The sequence below is a fragment of the Eubalaena glacialis genome, chromosome 1, assembly GCF_028564815.1.
Source record: "Eubalaena glacialis isolate mEubGla1 chromosome 1, mEubGla1.1.hap2.+ XY, whole genome shotgun sequence".
In the NCBI taxonomy this organism is placed as follows: domain Eukaryota; kingdom Metazoa; phylum Chordata; class Mammalia; order Artiodactyla; family Balaenidae; genus Eubalaena; species Eubalaena glacialis.
Window position 1 is genome coordinate 101760997 of NC_083716.1, and position 24980 is coordinate 101785976.

A 24980-nucleotide genomic window follows, 5' to 3' on the forward strand; every position below is an offset into this window, starting at 1 on the left:
ACCCCCACACCCCTGTGGGCCTACTGAGCAACATCGAGGCCCATAGGTCCCTCGGAGGCCCTCTGTGTCTGCCGAGTGATGGGCAACACACTGCACGTTACTTCAGGCGTGCTACATTTCCAGAGCCCTCGAACAACAACAGAACCACATTTCTAGGCAGTCCAACATGGCCTGGAAGTCTTCGACATTGCCCTCGTTTGAGCTGCCATGAGAAAACACTCTGCTTAGAATTCTTAGAGGACCTCGTACCTGAAGTCTCTCTACTCAAGGAGAAAGTCAGCATCCTACCATGCGGTGTCGCTCACGGGACACTCAACGTGAGGACTTGCCTCGAGGTAAGGCCCTGAATTGCTCTGCAGAAGCGGAGGCGTGCAGCAGTTTCCATGAGGCGGTAGCCGCTGCTCTGCAGCATTTGAACGCCAGTACGCTTTGCGGGACACCTAGGTGCCTCGCCTGGAAACCCTATTCCCTGCAAGAACACTGAGTACCCCCAGGCTCCCCTGGCTCTTCTAAACAACATCCAGGCCCGTAGGCCTTCGTACTCACACTGTGTATGCCGAGTGATGGGCAAAACAGTACACTCTTTCTTGGGACAGCTTGATTTCCCCAGCACTACCACAGGTTCACGGGCACGGTTCTAGCAGGTTCCAACATGCCGTGGAAGTTGCATCATTCCCTACTCTGATTGGCACTGAAAGAAAACACTAGGCTTCGCCTTCCAACCAGGACCTCCTACCTGAAGTCACCCTGCCTTCAGGAGAAAGGCGGATTGCTTGCCTATTGCAACTAAAGCACAGTTCTTCCTGTAGCACTGCAGGCTTCTGAAGAGGCACGGGCCCAGAGGCCTAGCTAGGGCGTGCCTTGGTTGAGGCCGTTCACTAGATGCAGAACACTCTGCCTCGAGAAGTTGATTCAGGGAAGGAACCAGTGTGTGCTCTGTGTCTCTTTTGACTTGTCAGAAACCACAGGGATGTAGGCTGCGTGTGCCCATGGAAATGGGGGCGGGATGGTACTAGCCTTGCTTTTCCATTTGGAAAGCCCCATTCATGCTCCCTGGAAGCTCCCTGAAATTCTCTGCTGTTGTCAGGCCTCTGGACGCCGTAGGCATGGGTCTGGGAAGAAAATGGGTTTTCTCTGGCTACACAGGGTGCTTCCATGGCCGGGGTGGGGCTCATCTAGCCATGCTCTAGAGCTAAAGGGAATCTCAACATGAGTCCTTGCCTCGAGGTAAGGCCCCGAGTAGCCATGCAGAACGGGAGGCAGGCAGCTCTTCCCATGAGCTCTTAGTCGCTGTTCTGCTTTATTTTAAAGAAGGTACCCTTTGAGAACTCCTAGGCCCCTCGGGTGAGCATCATTTTCGTTCCAAGATCACTGAGTACCCCCACACCCCTGTGGGCCTACTGAGCAACATCGAGGCCCATAGGTCCCTCGGAGGCCCTCTGTGTCTGCCGAGTGATGGGCAACACACTGCACGTTACTTCAGGCGTGCTACATTTCCAGAGCCCTCGAACAACAGCAGAACCACATTTCTAGGCAGTCCAACATGGCCTGGAAGTCTTCGACATTGCCCTCGTTTGAGCTGCCATGAGAAAACACTCTGCTTAGAATTCTTAGAGGACCTCGTACCTGAAGTCTCTCTACTCAAGGAGAAAGTCAGCATCCTACCATGCGGTGTCGCTCACGGGACACTCAACGTGAGGACTTGCCTCGAGGTAAGGCCCTGAATTGCTCTGCAGAAGCGGAGGCGTGCAGCAGTTTCCATGAGGCGGTAGCCGCTGCTCTGCAGCATTTGAACGCCAGTACGCTTTGCGGGACACCTAGGTGCCTCGCCTGGAAACCCTATTCCCTGCAAGAACACTGAGTACCCCCAGGCTCCCCTGGCTCTTCTAAACAACATCCAGGCCCGTAGGCCTTCGTACTCACACTGTGTATGCCGAGTGATGGGCAAAACAGTACACTCTTTCTTGGGACAGCTTGATTTCCCCAGCACTACCACAGGTTCACGGGCACGGTTCTAGCAGGTTCCAACATGCCGTGGAAGTCGCACTCATTCCCTACTCTGATTGGCACTGAAAAAAAACACTAGGCTTCGCCTTCCAACCAGGACCTCCTACCTGAAGTCACCCTGCCTCCAGGAGAAAGGCGGATTGCTTGCCTATTGCAACTAAAGCACTGTTCTTCCTGTAGCACTGCAGGCTTCTGAAGAGGCCCGGGCCCAGAGGCCTAGCTAGGGCGTGCCTTGGTTGAGGCCGTTCACTAGATGCAGAACACTCTGCCTCGAGAAGTTGATTCAAGGAAGGAACCAGTGTGTGCTCTGTGTCTCTTTTGACTTGTCAGAAACCACAGGGATGTATGCTGCGTGTGCCCATGGAAATGGGGGCGGGATGGTACTAGCCTTGCTTTTCCATTTGGAAAGCCCCATTCATGCTCCCTGGAAGCTCCCTGAAATTCTCTGCTGTTGTCAGGCCTCTGGACGCCGTAGGCATGGGTCTGGGAAGAAAAAGGGTTTTCTCTGGCTACACAGGGTGCTTCCATGGCCGGGGTGGCTCTCTTCTTGTAATGCTCTAGAGCTAAAGGGAATCTCAACGTGAGTCCTTGCCTCGAGGTAAGGCCCCGAGTAGCCATGCAGAACGGGAGGCAGGCAGCTCTTCCCATGAGCTCTTAGTCGCTGTTCTGCTTTATTTGAAAGAAGGTACCCTTTGAGAACTCCTAGGCCCCTCGGGTGAGCATCATTTTCGTTCCAAGATCACTGAGTACCCCCACACCCCTGTGGGCCTACTGAGCAACATCGAGGCCCATAGGTCCCTCGGAGGCCCTCTGTGTCTGCCGAGTGATGGGCAACACACTGCACGTTACTTCAGGCGTGCTACATTTCCAGAGCCCTCGAACAACAACAGAACCACATTTCTAGGCAGTCCAACATGGCCTGGAAGTCTTCGACATTGCCCTCGTTTGAGCTGCCATGAGAAAACACTCTGCTTAGAATTCTTAGAGGACCTCGTACCTGAAGTCTCTCTACTCAAGGAGAAAGTCAGCATCCTACCATGCGGGGTCGCTCACGGGACACTCAACGTGAGGACTTGCCTCGAGGTAAGGCCCTGAATTGCTCTGCAGAAGCGGAGGCGTGCAGCAGTTTCCATGAGGCGGTAGCCGCTGCTCTGCAGCATTTGAACGCCAGTACGCTTTGCGGGACACCTAGGTGCCTCGCCTGGAAACCCTATTCCCTGCAAGAACACTGAGTACCCCCAGGCTCCCCTGGCTCTTCTAAACAACATCCAGGCCCGTAGGCCTTCGTACTCACACTGTGTATGCCGAGTGATGGGCAAAACAGTACACTCTTTCTTGGGACAGCTTGATTTCCCCAGCACTACCACAGGTTCACGGGCACGGTTCTAGCAGGTTCCAACATGCCGTGGAAGTTGCATCATTCCCTACTCTGATTGGCACTGAAAGAAAACACTAGGCTTCGCCTTCCAACCAGGACCTCCTACCTGAAGTCACCCTGCCTTCAGGAGAAAGGCGGATTGCTTGCCTATTGCAACTAAAGCACAGTTCTTCCTGTAGCACTGCAGGCTTCTGAAGAGGCACGGGCCCAGAGGCCTAGCTAGGGCGTGCCTTGGTTGAGGCCGTTCACTAGATGCAGAACACTCTGCCTCGAGAAGTTGATTCAGGGAAGGAACCAGTGTGTGCTCTGTGTCTCTTTTGACTTGTCAGAAACCACAGGGATGTAGGCTGCGTGTGCCCATGGAAATGGGGGCGGGATGGTACTAGCCTTGCTTTTCCATTTGGAAAGCCCCATTCATGCTCCCTGGAAGCTCCCTGAAATTCTCTGCTGTTGTCAGGCCTCTGGACGCCGTAGGCATGGGTCTGGGAAGAAAATGGGTTTTCTCTGGCTACACAGGGTGCTTCCATGGCCGGGGTGGGGCTCATCTAGCCATGCTCTAGAGCTAAAGGGAATCTCAACGTGAGTCCTTGCCTCGAGGTAAGGCCCCGAGTAGCCATGCAGAACGGGAGGCAGGCAGCTCTTCCCATGAGCTCGTAGTCGCTGTTCTGCTTTATTTGAAAGAAGGTACCCTTTGAGAACTCCTAGGCCCCTCGGGTGAGCATCATTTTCGTTCCAAGATCACTGAGTACCCCCACACCCCTGTGGGCCTACTGAGCAACATCGAGGCCCATAGGTCCCTCGGAGGCCCTCTGTGTCTGCCGAGTGATGGGCAACACACTGCACGTTACTTCAGGCGTGCTACATTTCCAGAGCCCTCGAACAACAGCAGAACCACATTTCTAGGCAGTCCAACATGGCCTGGAAGTCTTCGACATTGCCCTCGTTTGAGCTGCCATGAGAAAACACTCTGCTTAGAATTCTTAGAGGACCTCGTACCTGAAGTCTCTCTACTCAAGGAGAAAGTCAGCATCCTACCATGCGGTGTCGCTCACGGGACACTCAACGTGAGGACTTGCCTCGAGGTAAGGCCCTGAATTGCTCTGCAGAAGCGGAGGCGTGCAGCAGTTTCCATGAGGCGGTAGCCGCTGCTCTGCAGCATTTGAACGCCAGTACGCTTTGCGGGACACCTAGGTGCCTCGCCTGGAAACCCTATTCCCTGCAAGAACACTGAGTACCCCCAGGCTCCCCTGGCTCTTCTAAACAACATCCAGGCCCGTAGGCCTTCGTACTCACACTGTGTATGCCGAGTGATGGGCAAAACAGTACACTCTTTCTTGGGACAGCTTGATTTCCCCAGCACTACCACAGGTTCACGGGCACGGTTCTAGCAGGTTCCAACATGCCGTGGAAGTCGCACTCATTCCCTACTCTGATTGGCACTGAAAAAAAACACTAGGCTTCGCCTTCCAACCCGGACCTCCTACCTGAAGTCACCCTGCCTCCAGGAGAAAGGTGGATTGCTTGCCTATTGCAACTAAAGCACTGTTCTTCCTGTAGCACTGCAGGCTTCTGAAGAGGCCCGGGCCCAGAGGCCTAGCTAGGGCGTGCCTTGGTTGAGGCCGTTCACTAGATGCAGAACACTCTGCCTCGAGAAGTTGATTCAGGGAAGGAACCAGTGTGTGCTCTGTGTCTCTTTTGACTTGTCAGAAACCACAGGGATGTATGCTGCGTGTGCCCATGGAAATGGGGGCGGGATGGTACTAGCCTTGCTTTTCCATTTGGAAAGCCCCATTCATGCTCCCTGGAAGCTCCCTGAAATTCTCTGCTGTTGTCAGGCCTCTGGACGCCGTAGGCATGGGTCTGGGAAGAAAAAGGGTTTTCTCTGGCTACACAGGGTGCTTCCATGGCCGGGGTGGCTCTCTTCTTGTAATGCTCTAGAGCTAAAGGGAATCTCAACGTGAGTCCTTGCCTCGAGGTAAGGCCCCGAGTAGCCATGCAGAACGGGAGGCAGGCAGCTCTTCCCATGAGCTCTTAGTCGCTGTTCTGCTTTATTTGAAAGAAGGTACCCTTTGAGAACTCCTAGGCCCCTCGGGTGAGCATCATTTTCGTTCCAAGATCACTGAGTACCCCCACACCCCTGTGGGCCTACTGAGCAACATCGAGGCCCATAGGTCCCTCGGAGGCCCTCTGTGTCTGCCGAGTGATGGGCAACACACTGCACGTTACTTCAGGCGTGCTACATTTCCAGAGCCCTCGAACAACAACAGAACCACATTTCTAGGCAGTCCAACATGGCCTGGAAGTCTTCGACATTGCCCTCGTTTGAGCTGCCATGAGAAAACACTCTGCTTAGAATTCTTAGAGGACCTCGTACCTGAAGTCTCTCTACTCAAGGAGAAAGTCAGCATCCTACCATGCGGGGTCGCTCACGGGACACTCAACGTGAGGACTTGCCTCGAGGTAAGGCCCTGAATTGCTCTGCAGAAGCGGAGGCGTGCAGCAGTTTCCATGAGGCGGTAGCCGCTGCTCTGCAGCATTTGAACGCCAGTACGCTTTGCGGGACACCTAGGTGCCTCGCCTGGAAACCCTATTCCCTGCAAGAACACTGAGTACCCCCAGGCTCCCCTGGCTCTTCTAAACAACATCCAGGCCCGTAGGCCTTCGTACTCACACTGTGTATGCCGAGTGATGGGCAAAACAGTACACTCTTTCTTGGGACAGCTTGATTTCCCCAGCACTACCACAGGTTCACGGGCACGGTTCTAGCAGGTTCCAACATGCCGTGGAAGTTGCATCATTCCCTACTCTGATTGGCACTGAAAGAAAACACTAGGCTTCGCCTTCCAACCAGGACCTCCTACCTGAAGTCACCCTGCCTTCAGGAGAAAGGCGGATTGCTTGCCTATTGCAACTAAAGCACAGTTCTTCCTGTAGCACTGCAGGCTTCTGAAGAGGCACGGGCCCAGAGGCCTAGCTAGGGCGTGCCTTGGTTGAGGCCGTTCACTAGATGCAGAACACTCTGCCTCGAGAAGTTGATTCAGGGAAGGAACCAGTGTGTGCTCTGTGTCTCTTTTGACTTGTCAGAAACCACAGGGATGTAGGCTGCGTGTGCCCATGGAAATGGGGGCGGGATGGTACTAGCCTTGCTTTTCCATTTGGAAAGCCCCATTCATGCTCCCTGGAAGCTCCCTGAAATTCTCTGCTGTTGTCAGGCCTCTGGACGCCGTAGGCATGGGTCTGGGAAGAAAATGGGTTTTCTCTGGCTACACAGGGTGCTTCCATGGCCGGGGTGGGGCTCATCTAGCCATGCTCTAGAGCTAAAGGGAATCTCAACGTGAGTCCTTGCCTCGAGGTAAGGCCCCGAGTAGCCATGCAGAACGGGAGGCAGGCAGCTCTTCCCATGAGCTCTTAGTCGCTGTTCTGCTTTATTTGAAAGAAGGTACCCTTTGAGAACTCCTAGGCCCCTCGGGTGAGCATCATTTTCGTTCCAAGATCACTGAGTACCCCCACACCCCTGTGGGCCTACTGAGCAACATCGAGGCCCATAGGTCCCTCGGAGGCCCTCTGTGTCTGCCGAGTGATGGGCAACACACTGCACGTTACTTCAGGCGTGCTACATTTCCAGAGCCCTCGAACAACAGCAGAACCACATTTCTAGGCAGTCCAACATGGCCTGGAAGTCTTCGACATTGCCCTCGTTTGAGCTGCCATGAGAAAACACTCTGCTTAGAATTCTTAGAGGACCTCGTACCTGAAGTCTCTCTACTCAAGGAGAAAGTCAGCATCCTACCATGCGGTGTCGCTCACGGGACACTCAACGTGAGGACTTGCCTCGAGGTAAGGCCCTGAATTGCTCTGCAGAAGCGGAGGCGTGCAGCAGTTTCCATGAGGCGGTAGCCGCTGCTCTGCAGCATTTGAACGCCAGTACGCTTTGCGGGACACCTAGGTGCCTCGCCTGGAAACCCTATTCCCTGCAAGAACACTGAGTACCCCCAGGCTCCCCTGGCTCTTCTAAACAACATCCAGGCCCGTAGGCCTTCGTACTCACACTGTGTATGCCGAGTGATGGGCAAAACAGTACACTCTTTCTTGGGACAGCTTGATTTCCCCAGCACTACCACAGGTTCACGGGCACGGTTCTAGCAGGTTCCAACATGCCGTGGAAGTCGCACTCATTCCCTACTCTGATTGGCACTGAAAGAAAACACTAGGCTTCGCCTTCCAACCAGGACCTCCTACCTGAAGTCACCCTGCCTCCAGGAGAAAGGCGGATTGCTTGCCTATTGCAACTAAAGCACAGTTCTTCCTGTAGCACTGCAGGCTTCTGAAGAGGCCCGGGCCCAGAGGCCTAGCTAGGGCGTGCCTTGGTTGAGGCCGTTCACTAGATGCAGAACACTCTGCCTCGAGAAGTTGATTCAGGGAAGGAACCAGTGTGTGCTCTGTGTCTCTTTTGACTTGTCAGAAACCACAGGGATGTAGGCTGCGTGTGCCCATGGAAATGGGGGCGGGATGGTACTAGCCTTGCTTTTCCATTTGGAAAGCCCCATTCATGCTCCCTGGAAGCTCCCTGAAATTCTCTGCTGTTGTCAGGCCTCTGGACGCCGTAGGCATGGGTCTGGGAAGAAAATGGGTTTTCTCTGGCTACACAGGGTGCTTCCATGGCCGGGGTGGGGCTCATCTAGCCATGCTCTAGAGCTAAAGGGAATCTCAACGTGAGTCCTTGCCTCGAGGTAAGGCCCCGAGTAGCCATGCAGAACGGGAGGCAGGCAGCTCTTCCCATGAGCTCTTAGTCGCTGTTCTGCTTTATTTGAAAGAAGGTACCCTTTGAGAACTCCTAGGCCCCTCGGGTGAGCATCATTTTCGTTCCAAGATCACTGAGTACCCCCACACCCCTGTGGGCCTACTGAGCAACATCGAGGCCCATAGGTCCCTCGGAGGCCCTCTGTGTCTGCCGAGTGATGGGCAACACACTGCACGTTACTTCAGGCGTGCTACATTTCCAGAGCCCTCGAACAACAGCAGAACCACATTTCTAGGCAGTCCAACATGGCCTGGAAGTCTTCGACATTGCCCTCGTTTGAGCTGCCATGAGAAAACACTCTGCTTAGAATTCTTAGAGGACCTCGTACCTGAAGTCTCTCTACTCAAGGAGAAAGTCAGCATCCTACCATGCGGTGTCGCTCACGGGACACTCAACGTGAGGACTTGCCTCGAGGTAAGGCCTTGAATTGCTCTGCAGAAGCGGAGGCGTGCAGCAGTTTCCATGAGGCGGTAGCCGCTGCTCTGCAGCATTTGAACGCCAGTACGCTTTGCGGGACACCTAGGTGCCTCGCCTGGAAACCCTATTCCCTGCAAGAACACTGAGTACCCCCAGGCTCCCCTGGCTCTTCTAAACAACATCCAGGCCCGTAGGCCTTCGTACTCACACTGTGTATGCCGAGTGATGGGCAAAACAGTACACTCTTTCTTGGGACAGCTTGATTTCCCCAGCACTACCACAGGTTCACGGGCACGGTTCTAGCAGGTTCCAACATGCCGTGGAAGTCGCACTCATTCCCTACTCTGATTGGCACTGAAAAAAAACACTAGGCTTCGCCTTCCAACCAGGACCTCCTACCTGAAGTCACCCTGCCTCCAGGAGAAAGGCGGATTGCTTGCCTATTGCAACTAAAGCACTGTTCTTCCTGTAGCACTGCAGGCTTCTGAAGAGGCCCGGGCCCAGAGGCCTAGCTAGGGCGTGCCTTGGTTGAGGCCGTTCACTAGATGCAGAACACTCTGCCTCGAGAAGTTGATTCAGGGAAGGAACCAGTGTGTGCTCTGTGTCTCTTTTGACTTGTCAGAAACCACAGGGATGTATGCTGCGTGTGCCCATGGAAATGGGGGCGGGATGGTACTAGCCTTGCTTTTCCATTTGGAAAGCCCCATTCATGCTCCCTGGAAGCTCCCTGAAATTCTCTGCTGTTGTCAGGCCTCTGGACGCCGTAGGCATGGGTCTGGGAAGAAAATGGGTTTTCTCTGGCTACACAGGGTGCTTCCATGGCCGGGGTGGGGCTCATCTAGCCATGCTCTAGAGCTAAAGGGAATCTCAACGTGAGTCCTTGCCTCGAGGTAAGGCCCCGAGTAGCCATGCAGAACGGGAGGCAGGCAGCTCTTCCCATGAGCTCTTAGTCGCTGTTCTGCTTTATTTTAAAGAAGGTACCCTTTGAGAACTCCTAGGCCCCTCGGGTGAGCATCATTTTCGTTCCAAGATCACTGAGTACCCCCACACCCCTGTGGGCCTACTGAGCAACATCGAGGCCCATAGGTCCCTCGGAGGCCCTCTGTGTCTGCCGAGTGATGGGCAACACACTGCACGTTACTTCAGGCGTGCTACATTTCCAGAGCCCTCGAACAACAGCAGAACCACATTTCTAGGCAGTCCAACATGGCCTGGAAGTCTTCGACATTGCCCTCGTTTGAGCTGCCATGAGAAAACACTCTGCTTAGAATTCTTAGAGGACCTCGTACCTGAAGTCTCTCTACTCAAGGAGAAAGTCAGCATCCTACCATGCGGTGTCGCTCACGGGACACTCAACGTGAGGACTTGCCTCGAGGTAAGGCCCTGAATTGCTCTGCAGAAGCGGAGGCGTGCAGCAGTTTCCATGAGGCGGTAGCCGCTGCTCTGCAGCATTTGAACGCCAGTACGCTTTGCGGGACACCTAGGTGCCTCGCCTGGAAACCCTATTCCCTGCAAGAACACTGAGTACCCCCAGGCTCCCCTGGCTCTTCTAAACAACATCCAGGCCCGTAGGCCTTCGTACTCACACTGTGTATGCCGAGTGATGGGCAAAACAGTACACTCTTTCTTGGGACAGCTTGATTTCCCCAGCACTACCACAGGTTCACGGGCACGGTTCTAGCAGGTTCCAACATGCCGTGGAAGTCGCACTCATTCCCTACTCTGATTGGCACTGAAAAAAAACACTAGGCTTCGCCTTCCAACCAGGACCTCCTACCTGAAGTCACCCTGCCTCCAGGAGAAAGGCGGATTGCTTGCCTATTGCAACTAAAGCACTGTTCTTCCTGTAGCACTGCAGGCTTCTGAAGAGGCCCGGGCCCAGAGGCCTAGCTAGGGCGTGCCTTGGTTGAGGCCGTTCACTAGATGCAGAACACTCTGCCTCGAGAAGTTGATTCAGGGAAGGAACCAGTGTGTGCTCTGTGTCTCTTTTGACTTGTCAGAAACCACAGGGATGTATGCTGCGTGTGCCCATGGAAATGGGGGCGGGATGGTACTAGCCTTGCTTTTCCATTTGGAAAGCCCCATTCATGCTCCCTGGAAGCTCCCTGAAATTCTCTGCTGTTGTCAGGCCTCTGGACGCCGTAGGCATGGGTCTGGGAAGAAAATGGGTTTTCTCTGGCTACACAGGGTGCTTCCATGGCCGGGGTGGGGCTCATCTAGCCTTGCTCTAGAGCTAAAGGGAATCTCAACGTGAGTCCTTGCCTCGAGGTAAGGCCCCGAGTAGCCATGCAGAACGGGAGGCAGGCAGCTCTTCCCATGAGCTCTTAGTCGCTGTTCTGCTTTATTTTAAAGAAGGTACCCTTTGAGAACTCCTAGGCCCCTCGGGTGAGCATCATTTTCGTTCCAAGATCACTGAGTACCCCCACACCCCTGTGGGCCTACTGAGCAACATCGAGGCCCATAGGTCCCTCGGAGGCCCTCTGTGTCTGCCGAGTGATGGGCAACACACTGCACGTTACTTCAGGCGTGCTACATTTCCAGAGCCCTCGAACAACAGCAGAACCACATTTCTAGGCAGTCCAACATGGCCTGGAAGTCTTCGACATTGCCCTCGTTTGAGCTGCCATGAGAAAACACTCTGCTTAGAATTCTTAGAGGACCTCGTACCTGAAGTCTCTCTACTCAAGGAGAAAGTCAGCATCCTACCATGCGGTGTCGCTCACGGGACACTCAACGTGAGGACTTGCCTCGAGGTAAGGCCCTGAATTGCTCTGCAGAAGCGGAGGCGTGCAGCAGTTTCCATGAGGCGGTAGCCGCTGCTCTGCAGCATTTGAACGCCAGTACGCTTTGCGGGACACCTAGGTGCCTCGCCTGGAAACCCTATTCCCTGCAAGAACACTGAGTACCCCCAGGCTCCCCTGGCTCTTCTAAACAACATCCAGGCCCGTAGGCCTTCGTACTCACACTGTGTATGCCGAGTGATGGGCAAAACAGTACACTCTTTCTTGGGACAGCTTGATTTCCCCAGCACTACCACAGGTTCACGGGCACGGTTCTAGCAGGTTCCAACATGCCGTGGAAGTTGCACTCATTCCCTACTCTGATTGGCACTGAAAGAAAACACTAGGCTTCGCCTTCCAACCAGGACCTCCTACCTGAAGTCACCCTGCCTCCAGGAGAAAGGCGGATTGCTTGCCTATTGCAACTAAAGCACAGTTCTTCCTGTAGCACTGCAGGCTTCTGAAGAGGCCCGGGCCCAGAGGCCTAGCTAGGGCGTGCCTTGGTTGAGGCCGTTCACTAGATGCAGAACACTCTGCCTCGAGAAGTTGATTCAGGGAAGGAACCAGTGTGTGCTCTGTGTCTCTTTTGACTTGTCAGAAACCACAGGGATGTAGGCTGCGTGTGCCCATGGAAATGGGGGCGGGATGGTACTAGCCTTGCTTTTCCATTTGGAAAGCCCCATTCATGCTCCCTGGAAGCTCCCTGAAATTCTCTGCTGTTGTCAGGCCTCTGGACGCCGTAGGCATGGGTCTGGGAAGAAAATGGGTTTTCTCTGGCTACACAGGGTGCTTCCATGGCCGGGGTGGGGCTCATCTAGCCATGCTCTAGAGCTAAAGGGAATCTCAACGTGAGTCCTTGCCTCGAGGTAAGGCCCCGAGTAGCCATGCAGAACGGGAGGCAGGCAGCTCTTCCCATGAGCTCTTAGTCGCTGTTCTGCTTTATTTTAAAGAAGGTACCCTTTGAGAACTCCTAGGCCCCTCGGGTGAGCATCATTTTCGTTCCAAGATCACTGAGTACCCCCACACCCCTGTGGGCCTACTGAGCAACATCGAGGCCCATAGGTCCCTCGGAGGCCCTCTGTGTCTGCCGAGTGATGGGCAACACACTGCACGTTACTTCAGGCGTGCTACATTTCCAGAGCCCTCGAACAACAGCAGAACCACATTTCTAGGCAGTCCAACATGGCCTGGAAGTCTTCGACATTGCCCTCGTTTGAGCTGCCATGAGAAAACACTCTGCTTAGAATTCTTAGAGGACCTCGTACCTGAAGTCTCTCTACTCAAGGAGAAAGTCAGCATCCTACCATGTGGTGTCGCTCACGGGACACTCAACGTGAGGACTTGCCTCGAGGTAAGGCCTTGAATTGCTCTGCAGAAGCGGAGGCGTGCAGCAGTTTCCATGAGGCGGTAGCCGCTGCTCTGCAGCATTTGAACGCCAGTACGCTTTGCGGGACACCTAGGTGCCTCGCCTGGAAACCCTATTCCCTGCAAGAACACTGAGTACCCCCAGGCTCCCCTGGCTCTTCTAAACAACATCCAGGCCCGTAGGCCTTCGTACTCACACTGTGTATGCCGAGTGATGGGCAAAACAGTACACTCTTTCTTGGGACAGCTTGATTTCCCCAGCACTACCACAGGTTCACGGGCACGGTTCTAGCAGGTTCCAACATGCCGTGGAAGTCGCACTCATTCCCTACTCTGATTGGCACTGAAAAAAAACACTAGGCTTCGCCTTCCAACCAGGACCTCCTACCTGAAGTCACCCTGCCTCCAGGAGAAAGGCGGATTGCTTGCCTATTGCAACTAAAGCACTGTTCTTCCTGTAGCACTGCAGGCTTCTGAAGAGGCCCGGGCCCAGAGGCCTAGCTAGGGCGTGCCTTGGTTGAGGCCGTTCACTAGATGCAGAACACTCTGCCTCGAGAAGTTGATTCAGGGAAGGAACCAGTGTGTGCTCTGTGTCTCTTTTGACTTGTCAGAAACCACAGGGATGTATGCTGCGTGTGCCCATGGAAATGGGGGCGGGATGGTACTAGCCTTGCTTTTCCATTTGGAAAGCCCCATTCATGCTCCCTGGAAGCTCCCTGAAATTCTCTGCTGTTGTCAGGCCTCTGGACGCCGTAGGCATGGGTCTGGGAAGAAAATGGGTTTTCTCTGGCTACACAGGGTGCTTCCATGGCCGGGGTGGGGCTCATCTAGCCATGCTCTAGAGCTAAAGGGAATCTCAACGTGAGTCCTTGCCTCGAGGTAAGGCCCCGAGTAGCCATGCAGAACGGGAGGCAGGCAGCTCTTCCCATGAGCTCTTAGTCGCTGTTCTGCTTTATTTTAAAGAAGGTACCCTTTGAGAACTCCTAGGCCCCTCGGGTGAGCATCATTTTCGTTCCAAGATCACTGAGTACCCCCACACCCCTGTGGGCCTACTGAGCAACATCGAGGCCCATAGGTCCCTCGGAGGCCCTCTGTGTCTGCCGAGTGATGGGCAACACACTGCACGTTACTTCAGGCGTGCTACATTTCCAGAGCCCTCGAACAACAGCAGAACCACATTTCTAGGCAGTCCAACATGGCCTGGAAGTCTTCGACATTGCCCTCGTTTGAGCTGCCATGAGAAAACACTCTGCTTAGAATTCTTAGAGGACCTCGTACCTGAAGTCTCTCTACTCAAGGAGAAAGTCAGCATCCTACCATGCGGTGTCGCTCACGGGACACTCAACGTGAGGACTTGCCTCGAGGTAAGGCCCTGAATTGCTCTGCAGAAGCGGAGGCGTGCAGCAGTTTCCATGAGGCGGTAGCCGCTGCTCTGCAGCATTTGAACGCCAGTACGCTTTGCGGGACACCTAGGTGCCTCGCCTGGAAACCCTATTCCCTGCAAGAACACTGAGTACCCCCAGGCTCCCCTGGCTCTTCTAAACAACATCCAGGCCCGTAGGCCTTCGTACTCACACTGTGTATGCCGAGTGATGGGCAAAACAGTACACTCTTTCTTGGGACAGCTTGATTTCCCCAGCACTACCACAGGTTCACGGGCACGGTTCTAGCAGGTTCCAACATGCCGTGGAAGTCGCACTCATTCCCTACTCTGATTGGCACTGAAAAAAAACACTAGGCTTCGCCTTCCAACCAGGACCTCCTACCTGAAGTCACCCTGCCTCCAGGAGAAAGGCGGATTGCTTGCCTATTGCAACTAAAGCACTGTTCTTCCTGTAGCACTGCAGGCTTCTGAAGAGGCCCGGGCCCAGAGGCCTAGCTAGGGCGTGCCTTGGTTGAGGCCGTTCACTAGATGCAGAACACTCTGCCTCGAGAAGTTGATTCAGGGAAGGAACCAGTGTGTGCTCTGTGTCTCTTTTGACTTGTCAGAAACCACAGGGATGTATGCTGCGTGTGCCCATGGAAATGGGGGCGGGATGGTACTAGCCTTGCTTTTCCATTTGGAAAGCCCCATTCATGCTCCCTGGAAGCTCCCTGAAATTCTCTGCTGTTGTCAGGCCTCTGGACGCCGTAGGCATGGGTCTGGGAAGAAAATGGGTTTTCTCTGGCTACACAGGGTGCTTCCATGGCCGGGGTGGGGCTCATCTAGCCATGCTCTAGAGCTAAAGGGAATCTCAACGTGAGTCCTTGCCTCGAGGTAAGGCCCCGAGTAGCCATGCAGAACGGGAGGCAGGCAGCTCTTCCCATGAGCTCTTAGTCGCTGTTCTGCTTTATTTGAAAGAAGGTACCCTTTGAGAACTCCTAGGCCCCTCGGGTGAGCATCATTTTCGTTCCAAGATCACTGAGTACCCCCACACCCCTGTGGGCCTACTGAGCAACATCGAGGCCCATAGGTCCCTCGGAGGCCCTCTGTGTCTGCCGAGTGATGGGCAACACACTGCACGTTACTTCAGGCGTGCTACATTTCCAGAGCCCTCGAACAACAGCAGAACCACATTTCTAGGCAGTCCAACATGGCCTGGAAGTCTTCGACATTGCCCTCGTTTGAGCTGCCATGAGAAAACACTCTGCTTAGAATTCTTAGAGGACCTCGTACCTGAAGTCTCTCTACTCAAGGAGAAAGTCAGCATCCTACCATGCGGTGTCGCTCACGGGACACTCAACGTGAGGACTTGCCTCGAGGTAAGGCCCTGAATTGCTCTGCAGAAGCGGAGGCGTGCAGCAGTTTCCATGAGGCGGTAGCCGCTGCTCTGCAGCATTTGAACGCCAGTACGCTTTGCGGGACACCTAGGTGCCTCGCCTGGAAACCCTATTCCCTGCAAGAACACTGAGTACCCCCAGGCTCCCCTGGCTCTTCTAAACAACATCCAGGCCCGTAGGCCTTCGTACTCACACTGTGTATGCCGAGTGATGGGCAAAACAGTACACTCTTTCTTGGGACAGCTTGATTTCCCCAGCACTACCACAGGTTCACGGGCACGGTTCTAGCAGGTTCCAACATGCCGTGGAAGTCGCACTCATTCCCTACTCTGATTGGCACTGAAAAAAAACACTAGGCTTCGCCTTCCAACCAGGACCTCCTACCTGAAGTCACCCTGCCTCCAGGAGAAAGTCGGCTTGCGTTCCTATTGCCACTAAAGCACTGTTCTTCCTGTAGCACTGCAGGCTTCTGAAGAGGCCCGGGCCCAGAGGCCTAGCTAGGGCGCGCCTTGGTTGAGGCCGTTCACTAGATGCAGAACACTCTGCCTCGAGAAGTTGATTCAGGGAAGGAACCAGTGTGTGCTCTGTGTCTCTTTTGACTTGTCAGAAACCACAGGGATGTATGCTGCGTGTGCCCATGGAAATGGGGGCGGGATGGTACTAGCCTTGCTTTTCCATTTGGAAAGCCCCATTCATGCTCCCTGGAAGCTCCCTGAAATTCTCTGCTGTTGTCAGGCCTCTGGACGCCGTAGGCATGGGTCTGGGAAGAAAAAGGGTTTTCTCTGGCTACACAGGGTGCTTCCATGGCCGGGGTGGCTCTCTTCTTGTAATGCTCTAGAGCTAAAGGGAATCTCAACGTGAGTCCTTGCCTCGAGGTAAGGCCCCGAGTAGCCATGCAGAACGGGAGGCAGGCAGGTCTTCCCATGAGCTCTTAGTCGCTGTTCTGCTTTATTTTAAAGAAGGTACCCTTTGAGAACTCCTAGGCCCCTCGGGTGAGCATCATTTTCGTTCCAAGATCACTGAGTACCCCCACACCCCTGTGGGCCTACTGAGCAACATCGAGGCCCATAGGTCCCTCGGAGGCCCTCTGTGTCTGCCGAGTGATGGGCAACACACTGCACGTTACTTCAGGCGTGCTACATTTCCAGAGCCCTCGAACAACAACAGAACCACATTTCTAGGCAGTCCAACATGGCCTGGAAGTCTTCGACATTGCCCTCGTTTGAGCTGCCATGAGAAAACACTCTGCTTAGAATTCTTAGAGGACCTCGTACCTGAAGTCTCTCTACTCAAGGAGAAAGTCAGCATCCTACCATGCGGTGTCGCTCACGGGACACTCAACGTGAGGACTTGCCTTGAGGTAAGGCCCTGAATTGCTCTGCAGAAGCGGAGGCGTGCAGCAGTTTCCATGAGGCGGTAGCCGCTGCTCTGCAGCATTTGAACGCCAGTACGCTTTGCGGGACACCTAGGTGCCTCGCCTGGAAACCCTATTCCCTGCAAGAACACTGAGTACCCCCAGGCTCCCCTGGCTCTTCTAAACAACATCCAGGCCCGTAGGCCTTCGTACTCACACTGTGTATGCCGAGTGATGGGCAAAACAGTACACTCTTTCTTGGGACAGCTTGATTTCCCCAGCACTACCACAGGTTCACGGGCACGGTTCTAGCAGGTTCCAACATGCCGTGGAAGTTGCATCATTCCCTACTCTGATTGGCACTGAAAGAAAACACTAGGCTTCGCCTTCCAACCAGGACCTCCTACCTGAAGTCACCCTGCCTTCAGGAGAAAGGCGGATTGCTTGCCTATTGCAACTAAAGCACAGTTCTTCCTGTAGCACTGCAGGCTTCTGAAGAGGCACGGGCCCAGAGGCCTAGCTAGGGCGTGCCTTGGTTGAGGCCGTTCACTAGATGCAGAACACTCTGCCTCGAGAAGTTGATTCAGGGAAGGAACCAGTGTGTGCTCTGTGTCTCTTTTGACTTGTCAGAAACCACAGGGATGTAGGCTGCGTGTGCCCATGGAAATGGGGGCGGGATGGTACTAGCCTTGCTTTTCCATTTGGAAAGCCCCATTCATGCTCCCTGGAAGCTCCCTGAAATTCTCTGCTGTTGTCAGGCCTCTGGACGCCGTAGGCATGGGTCTGGGAAGAAAATGGGTTTTCTCTGGCTACACAGGGTGCTTCCATGGCCGGGGTGGGGCTCATCTAGCCATGCTCTAGAGCTAAAGGGAATCTCAACGTGAGTCCTTGCCTCGAGGTAAGGCCCCGAGTAGCCATGCAGAACGGGAGGCAGGCAGCTCTTCCCATGAGCTCTTAGTCGCTGTTCTGCTTTATTTTAAAGAAGGTACCCTTTGAGAACTCCTAGGCCCCTCGGGTGAGCATCATTTTCGTTCCAAGATCACTGAGTACCCCCACACCCCTGTGGGCCTACTGAGCAACATCGAGGCCCATAGGTCCCTCGGAGGCCCTCTGTGTCTGCCGAGTGATGGGCAACACACTGCACGTTACTTCAGGCGTGCTACATTTCCAGAGCCCTCGAACAACAGCAGAACCACATTTCTAGGCAGTCCAACATGGCCTGGAAGTCTTCGACATTGCCCTCGTTTGAGCTGCCATGAGAAAACACTCTGCTTAGAATTCTTAGAGGACCTCGTACCTGAAGTCTCTCTACTCAAGGAGAAAGTCAGCATCCTACCATGCGGTGTCGCTCACGGGACACTCAACGTGAGGACTTGCCTCGAGGTAAGGCCCTGAATTGCTCTGCAGAAGCGGAGGCGTGCAGCAGTTTCCATGAGGCGGTAGCCGCTGCTCTGCAGCATTTGAACGCCAGTACGCTTTGCGGGACACCTAGGTGCCTCGCCTGGAAACCCTATTCCCTGCAAGAACACTGAGTACCCCCAGGCTCCCCTGGCTCTTCTAAACAACATCCAGGCCCGTAGGCCTTCGTACTCACACTGTGTATGCCGAGTGATGGGCAAAACAGTACACTCTTTCTTGGGACAGCTTGATTTCCCCAGCACTACCACAGGTTCACGGGCACGGTTCTAGCAGGTTCCAACATGCCGTGGAAGTCGCACTCATTCCCTACTCTGATTGGCACTGAAAAAAAACACTAGGCTTCGCCTTCCAACCAGGACCTCCTACCTGAAGTCACCCTGCCTCCAGGAGAAAGGCGGATTGCTTGCCTATTGCAACTAAAGCACTGTTCTTCCTGTAGCACTGCAGGCTTCTGAAGAGGCCCGGGCCCAGAGGCCTAGCTAGGGCGTGCCTTGGTTGAGGCCGTTCACTAGATGCAGAACACTCTGCCTCGAGAAGTTGATTCAGGGAAGGAACCAGTGTGTGCTCTGTGTCTCTTTTGACTTGTCAGAAACCACAGGGATGTATGCTGCGTGTGCCCATGGAAATGGGGGCGGGATGGTACTAGCCTTGCTTTTCCATTTGGAAAGCCCCATTCATGCTCCCTGGAAGCTCCCTGAAATTCTCTGCTGTTGTCAGGCCTCTGGACGCCGTAGGCATGGGTCTGGGAAGAAAATGGGTTTTCTCTGGCTACACAGGGTGCTTCCATGGCCGGGGTGGGGCTCATCTAGCCATGCTCTAGAGCTAAAGGGAATCTCAACGTGAGTCCTTGCCTCGAGGTAAGGCCCCGAGTAGCCATGCAGAACGGGAGGCAGGCAGCTCTTCCCATGAGCTCTTAGTCGCTGTTCTGCTTTATTTTAAAGAAGGTACCCTTTGAGAACTCCTAGGCCCCTCGGGTGAGCATCATTTTCGTTCCAAGATCACTGAGTACCCCCACACCCCTGTGGGCCTACTGAGCAACATCGAGGCCCATAGGTCCCTCGGAGGCCCTCTGTGTCTGCCGAGTGATGGGCAACACACTGCACGTTACTTCAGGCGTGCTACATTTCCAGAGCCCTCGAACAACAGCAGAACCACATTTCTAGGCAGTCCAACATGGCCTGGAAGTCTTCGACATTGCCCTCGTTTGAGCTGCCATGAGAAAACACTCTGCTTAGAATTCTTAGAGGACCTCGTACCTGAAGTCTCTCTACTCAAGGAGAAAGTCAGCATCCTACCATGCGGTGTCACTCACGGGACACTCAACGTGAGGACTTGCCTCGAGGTAAGGCCCTGAATTGCTCTGCAGAAGCGGAGGCGTGCAGCAGTTTCCATGAGGCGGTAGCCGCTGCTCTGCAGCATTTGAACGCCAGTACGCTTTGCGGGACACCTAGGTGCCTCGCCTGGAAACCCTATTCCCTGCAAGAACACTGAGTACCCCCAGGCTCCCCTGGCTCTTCTAAACAACATCCAGGCCCGTAGGCCTTCGTACTCACACTGTGTATGCCGAGTGATGGGCAAAACAGTACACTCTTTCTTGGGACAGCTTGATTTCCCCAGCACTACCACAGGTTCACGGGCACGGTTCTAGCAGGTTCCAACATGCCGTGGAAGTTGCATCATTCCCTACTCTGATTGGCACTGAAAGAAAACACTAGGCTTCGCCTTCCAACCAGGACCTCCTACCTGAAGTCACCCTGCCTTCAGGAGAAAGGCGGATTGCTTGCCTATTGCAACTAAAGCACAGTTCTTCCTGTAGCACTGCAGGCTTCTGAAGAGGCACGGGCCCAGAGGCCTAGCTAGGGCGTGCCTTGGTTGAGGCCGTTCACTAGATGCAGAACACTCTGCCTCGAGAAGTTGATTCAGGGAAGGAACCAGTGTGTGCTCTGTGTCTCTTTTGACTTGTCAGAAACCACAGGGATGTAGGCTGCGTGTGCCCATGGAAATGGGGGCGGGATGGTACTAGCCTTGCTTTTCCATTTGGAAAGCCCCATTCATGCTCCCTGGAAGCTCCCTGAAATTCTCTGCTGTTGTCAGGCCTCTGGACGCCGTAGGCATGGGTCTGGGAAGAAAATGGGTTTTCTCTGGCTACACAGGGTGCTTCCATGGCCGGGGTGGGGCTCATCTAGCCATGCTCTAGAGCTAAAGGGAATCTCAACGTGAGTCCTTGCCTCGAGGTAAGGCCCCGAGTAGCCATGCAGAACGGGAGGCAGGCAGCTCTTCCCATGAGCTCTTAGTCGCTGTTCTGCTTTATTTTAAAGAAGGTACCCTTTGAGAACTCCTAGGCCCCTCGGGTGAGCATCATTTTCGTTCCAAGATCACTGAGTACCCCCACACCCCTGTGGGCCTACTGAGCAACATCGAGGCCCATAGGTCCCTCGGAGGCCCTCTGTGTCTGCCGAGTGATGGGCAACACACTGCACGTTACTTCAGGCGTGCTACATTTCCAGAGCCCTCGAACAACAGCAGAACCACATTTCTAGGCAGTCCAACATGGCCTGGAAGTCTTCGACATTGCCCTCGTTTGAGCTGCCATGAGAAAACACTCTGCTTAGAATTCTTAGAGGACCTCGTACCTGAAGTCTCTCTACTCAAGGAGAAAGTCAGCATCCTACCATGCGGTGTCGCTCACGGGACACTCAACGTGAGGACTTGCCTCGAGGTAAGGCCCTGAATTGCTCTGCAGAAGCGGAGGCGTGCAGCAGTTTCCATGAGGCGGTAGCCGCTGCTCTGCAGCATTTGAACGCCAGTACGCTTTGCGGGACACCTAGGTGCCTCGCCTGGAAACCCTATTCCCTGCAAGAACACTGAGTACCCCCAGGCTCCCCTGGCTCTTCTAAACAACATCCAGGCCCGTAGGCCTTCGTACTCACACTGTGTATGCCGAGTGATGGGCAAAACAGTACACTCTTTCTTGGGACAGCTTGATTTCCCCAGCACTACCACAGGTTCACGGGCACGGTTCTAGCAGGTTCCAACATGCCGTGGAAGTCGCACTCATTCCCTACTCTGATTGGCACTGAAAAAAAACACTAGGCTTCGCCTTCCAACCAGGACCTCCTACCTGAAGTCACCCTGCCTCCAGGAGAAAGGCGGATTGCTTGCCTATTGCAACTAAAGCACTGTTCTTCCTGTAGCACTGCAGGCTTCTGAAGAGGCCCGGGCCCAGAGGCCTAGCTAGGGCGTGCCTTGGTTGAGGCCGTTCACTAGATGCAGAACACTCTGCCTCGAGAAGTTGATTCAGGGAAGGAACCAGTGTGTGCTCTGTGTCTCTTTTGACTTGTCAGAAACCACAGGGATGTATGCTGCGTGTGCCCATGGAAATGGGGGCGGGATGGTACTAGCCTTGCTTTTCCATTTGGAAAGCCCCATTCATGCTCCCTGGAAGCTCCCTGAAATTCTCTGCTGTTGTCAGGCCTCTGGACGCCGTAGGCATGGGTCTGGGAAGAAAATGGGTTTTCTCTGGCTACACAGGGTGCTTCCATGGCCGGGGTGGGGCTCATCTAGCCATGCTCTAGAGCTAAAGGGAATCTCAACGTGAGTCCTTGCCTCGAGGTAAGGCCCCGAGTAGCCATGCAGAACGGGAGGCAGGCAGCTCTTCCCATGAGCTCTTAGTCGCTGTTCTGCTTTATTTTAAAGAAGGTACCCTTTGAGAACTCCTAGGCCCCTCGGGTGAGCATCATTTTCGTTCCAAGATCACTGAGTACCCCCACACCCCTGTGGGCCTACTGAGCAACATCGAGGCCCATAGGTCCCTCGGAGGCCCTCTGTGTCTGCCGAGTGATGGGCAACACACTGCACGTTACTTCAGGCGTGCTACATTTCCAGAGCCCTCGAACAACAGCAGAACCACATTTCTAGGCAGTCCAACATGGCCTGGAAGTCTTCGACATTGCCCTCGTTTGAGCTGCCATGAGAAAACACTCTGCTTAGAATTCTTAGAGGACCTCGTACCTGAAGTCTCTCTACTCAAGGAGAAAGTCAGCATCCTACCATGCGGTGTCACTCACGGGACACTCAACGTGAGGACTTGCCTCGAGGTAAGGCCCTGAATTGCTCTGCAGAAGCGGAGGCGTGCAGCAGTTTCCATGAGGCGGTAGCCGCTGCTCTGCAGCATTTGAACGCCAGTACGCTTTGCGGGACACCTAGGTGCCTCGCCTGGAAACCCTATTCCCTGCAAGAACACTGAGTACCCCCAGGCTCCCCTGGCTCTTCTAAACAACATCCAGGCCCGTAGGCCTTCGTACTCACACTGTGTATGCCGAGTGATGGGCAAAACAGTACACTCTTTCTTGGGACAGCTTGATTTCCCCAGCACTACCACAGGTTCACGGGCACGGTTCTAGCAGGTTCCAACATGCCGTGGAAGTCGCACTCATTCCCTACTCTGATTGGCACTGAAAAAAAACACTAGGCTTCGCCTTCCAACCAGGACCTCCTACCTGAAGTCACCCTGCCTCCAGGAGAAAGTCGGCTTGCGTTCCTATTGCCACTAAAGCACAGTTTTTCCAGTAGCACTGCAGGCTTCTGAAGAGGCACGGGCCCAGAGGTCTAGCTAGGGCGCGCCTTGGTTGAGGCCGTTCACTACATGCAGAACACCCTGACTCGAGGAGTTGATTCAGGGAAGGACGAAGTGTGTGCTCTGTGTCTCTTTTGACTTGTCAGAAACCACAGGGATGTATGCTGCGTGTGCCCATGGAAATGGGGGCGGGATGGTACTAGCCTTGCTTTTCCATTTGGAAAGCCCCATTCATGCTCCCTGGAAGCTCCCTGAAATTCTCTGCTGTTGTCAGGCCTCTGGACGCCGTAGGCATGGGTCTGGGAAGAAAATGGGTTTTCTCTGGCTACACAGGGTGCTTCCATGGCCGGGGTGGGGCTCATCTAGCCATGCTCTAGAGCTAAAGGGAATCTCAACGTGAGTCCTTGCCTCGAGGTAAGGCCCCGAGTAGCCATGCAGAACGGGAGGCAGGCAGCTCTTCCCATGAGCTCTTAGTCGCTGTTCTGCTTTATTTTAAAGAAGGTACCCTTTGAGAACTCCTAGGCCCCTCGGGTGAGCATCATTTTCGTTCCAAGATCACTGAGTACCCCCACACCCCTGTGGGCCTACTGAGCAACATCGAGGCCCATAGGTCCCTCGGAGGCCCTCTGTGTCTGCCGAGTGATGGGCAACACACTGCACGTTACTTCAGGCGTGCTACATTTCCAGAGCCCTCGAACAACAGCAGAACCACATTTCTAGGCAGTCCAACATGGCCTGGAAGTCTTCGACATTGCCCTCGTTTGAGCTGCCATGAGAAAACACTCTGCTTAGAATTCTTAGAGGACCTCGTACCTGAAGTCTCTCTACTCAAGGAGAAAGTCAGCATCCTACCATGCGGTGTCGCTCACGGGACACTCAACGTGAGGACTTGCCTCGAGGTAAGGCCCTGAATTGCTCTGCAGAAGCGGAGGCGTGCAGCAGTTTCCATGAGGCGGTAGCCGCTGCTCTGCAGCATTTGAACGCCAGTACGCTTTGCGGGACACCTAGGTGCCTCGCCTGGAAACCCTATTCCCTGCAAGAACACTGAGTACCCCCAGGCTCCCCTGGCTCTTCTAAACAACATCCAGGCCCGTAGGCCTTCGTACTCACACTGTGTATGCCGAGTGATGGGCAAAACAGTACACTCTTTCTTGGGACAGCTTGATTTCCCCAGCACTACCACAGGTTCACGGGCACGGTTCTAGCAGGTTCCAACATGCCGTGGAAGTCGCACTCATTCCCTACTCTGATTGGCACTGAAAAAAAACACTAGGCTTCGCCTTCCAACCAGGACCTCCTACCTGAAGTCACCCTGCCTCCAGGAGAAAGTCGGCTTGCGTTCCTATTGCCACTAAAGCACAGTTTTTCCAGTAGCACTGCAGGCTTCTGAAGAGGCACGGGCCCAGAGGTCTAGCTAGGGCGCGCCTTGGTTGAGGCCGTTCACTACATGCAGAACACCCTGACTCGAGGAGTTGATTCAGGGAAGGACGAAGTGTGTGCTCTGTGTCTCTTTTGACTTGTCAGAAACCACAGGGATGTATGCTGCGTGTGCCCATGGAAATGGGGGCGGGATGGTACTAGCCTTGCTTTTCCATTTGGAAAGCCCCATTCATGCTCCCTGGAAGCTCCCTGAAATTCTCTGCTGTTGTCAGGCCTCTGGACGCCGTAGGCATGGGTCTGGGAAGAAAATGGGTTTTCTCTGGCTACACAGGGTGCTTCCATGGCCGGGGTGGGGCTCATCTAGCCATGCTCTAGAGCTAAAGGGAATCTCAACGTGAGTCCTTGCCTCGAGGTAAGGCCCCGAGTAGCCATGCAGAACGGGAGGCAGGCAGCTCTTCCCATGAGCTCTTAGTCGCTGTTCTGCTTTATTTTAAAGAAGGTACCCTTTGAGAACTCCTAGGCCCCTCGGGTGAGCATCATTTTCGTTCCAAGATCACTGAGTACCCCCACACCCCTGTGGGCCTACTGAGCAACATCGAGGCCCATAGGTCCCTCGGAGGCCCTCTGTGTCTGCCGAGTGATGGGCAACACACTGCACGTTACTTCAGGCGTGCTACATTTCCAGAGCCCTCGAACAACAGCAGAACCACATTTCTAGGCAGTCCAACATGGCCTGGAAGTCT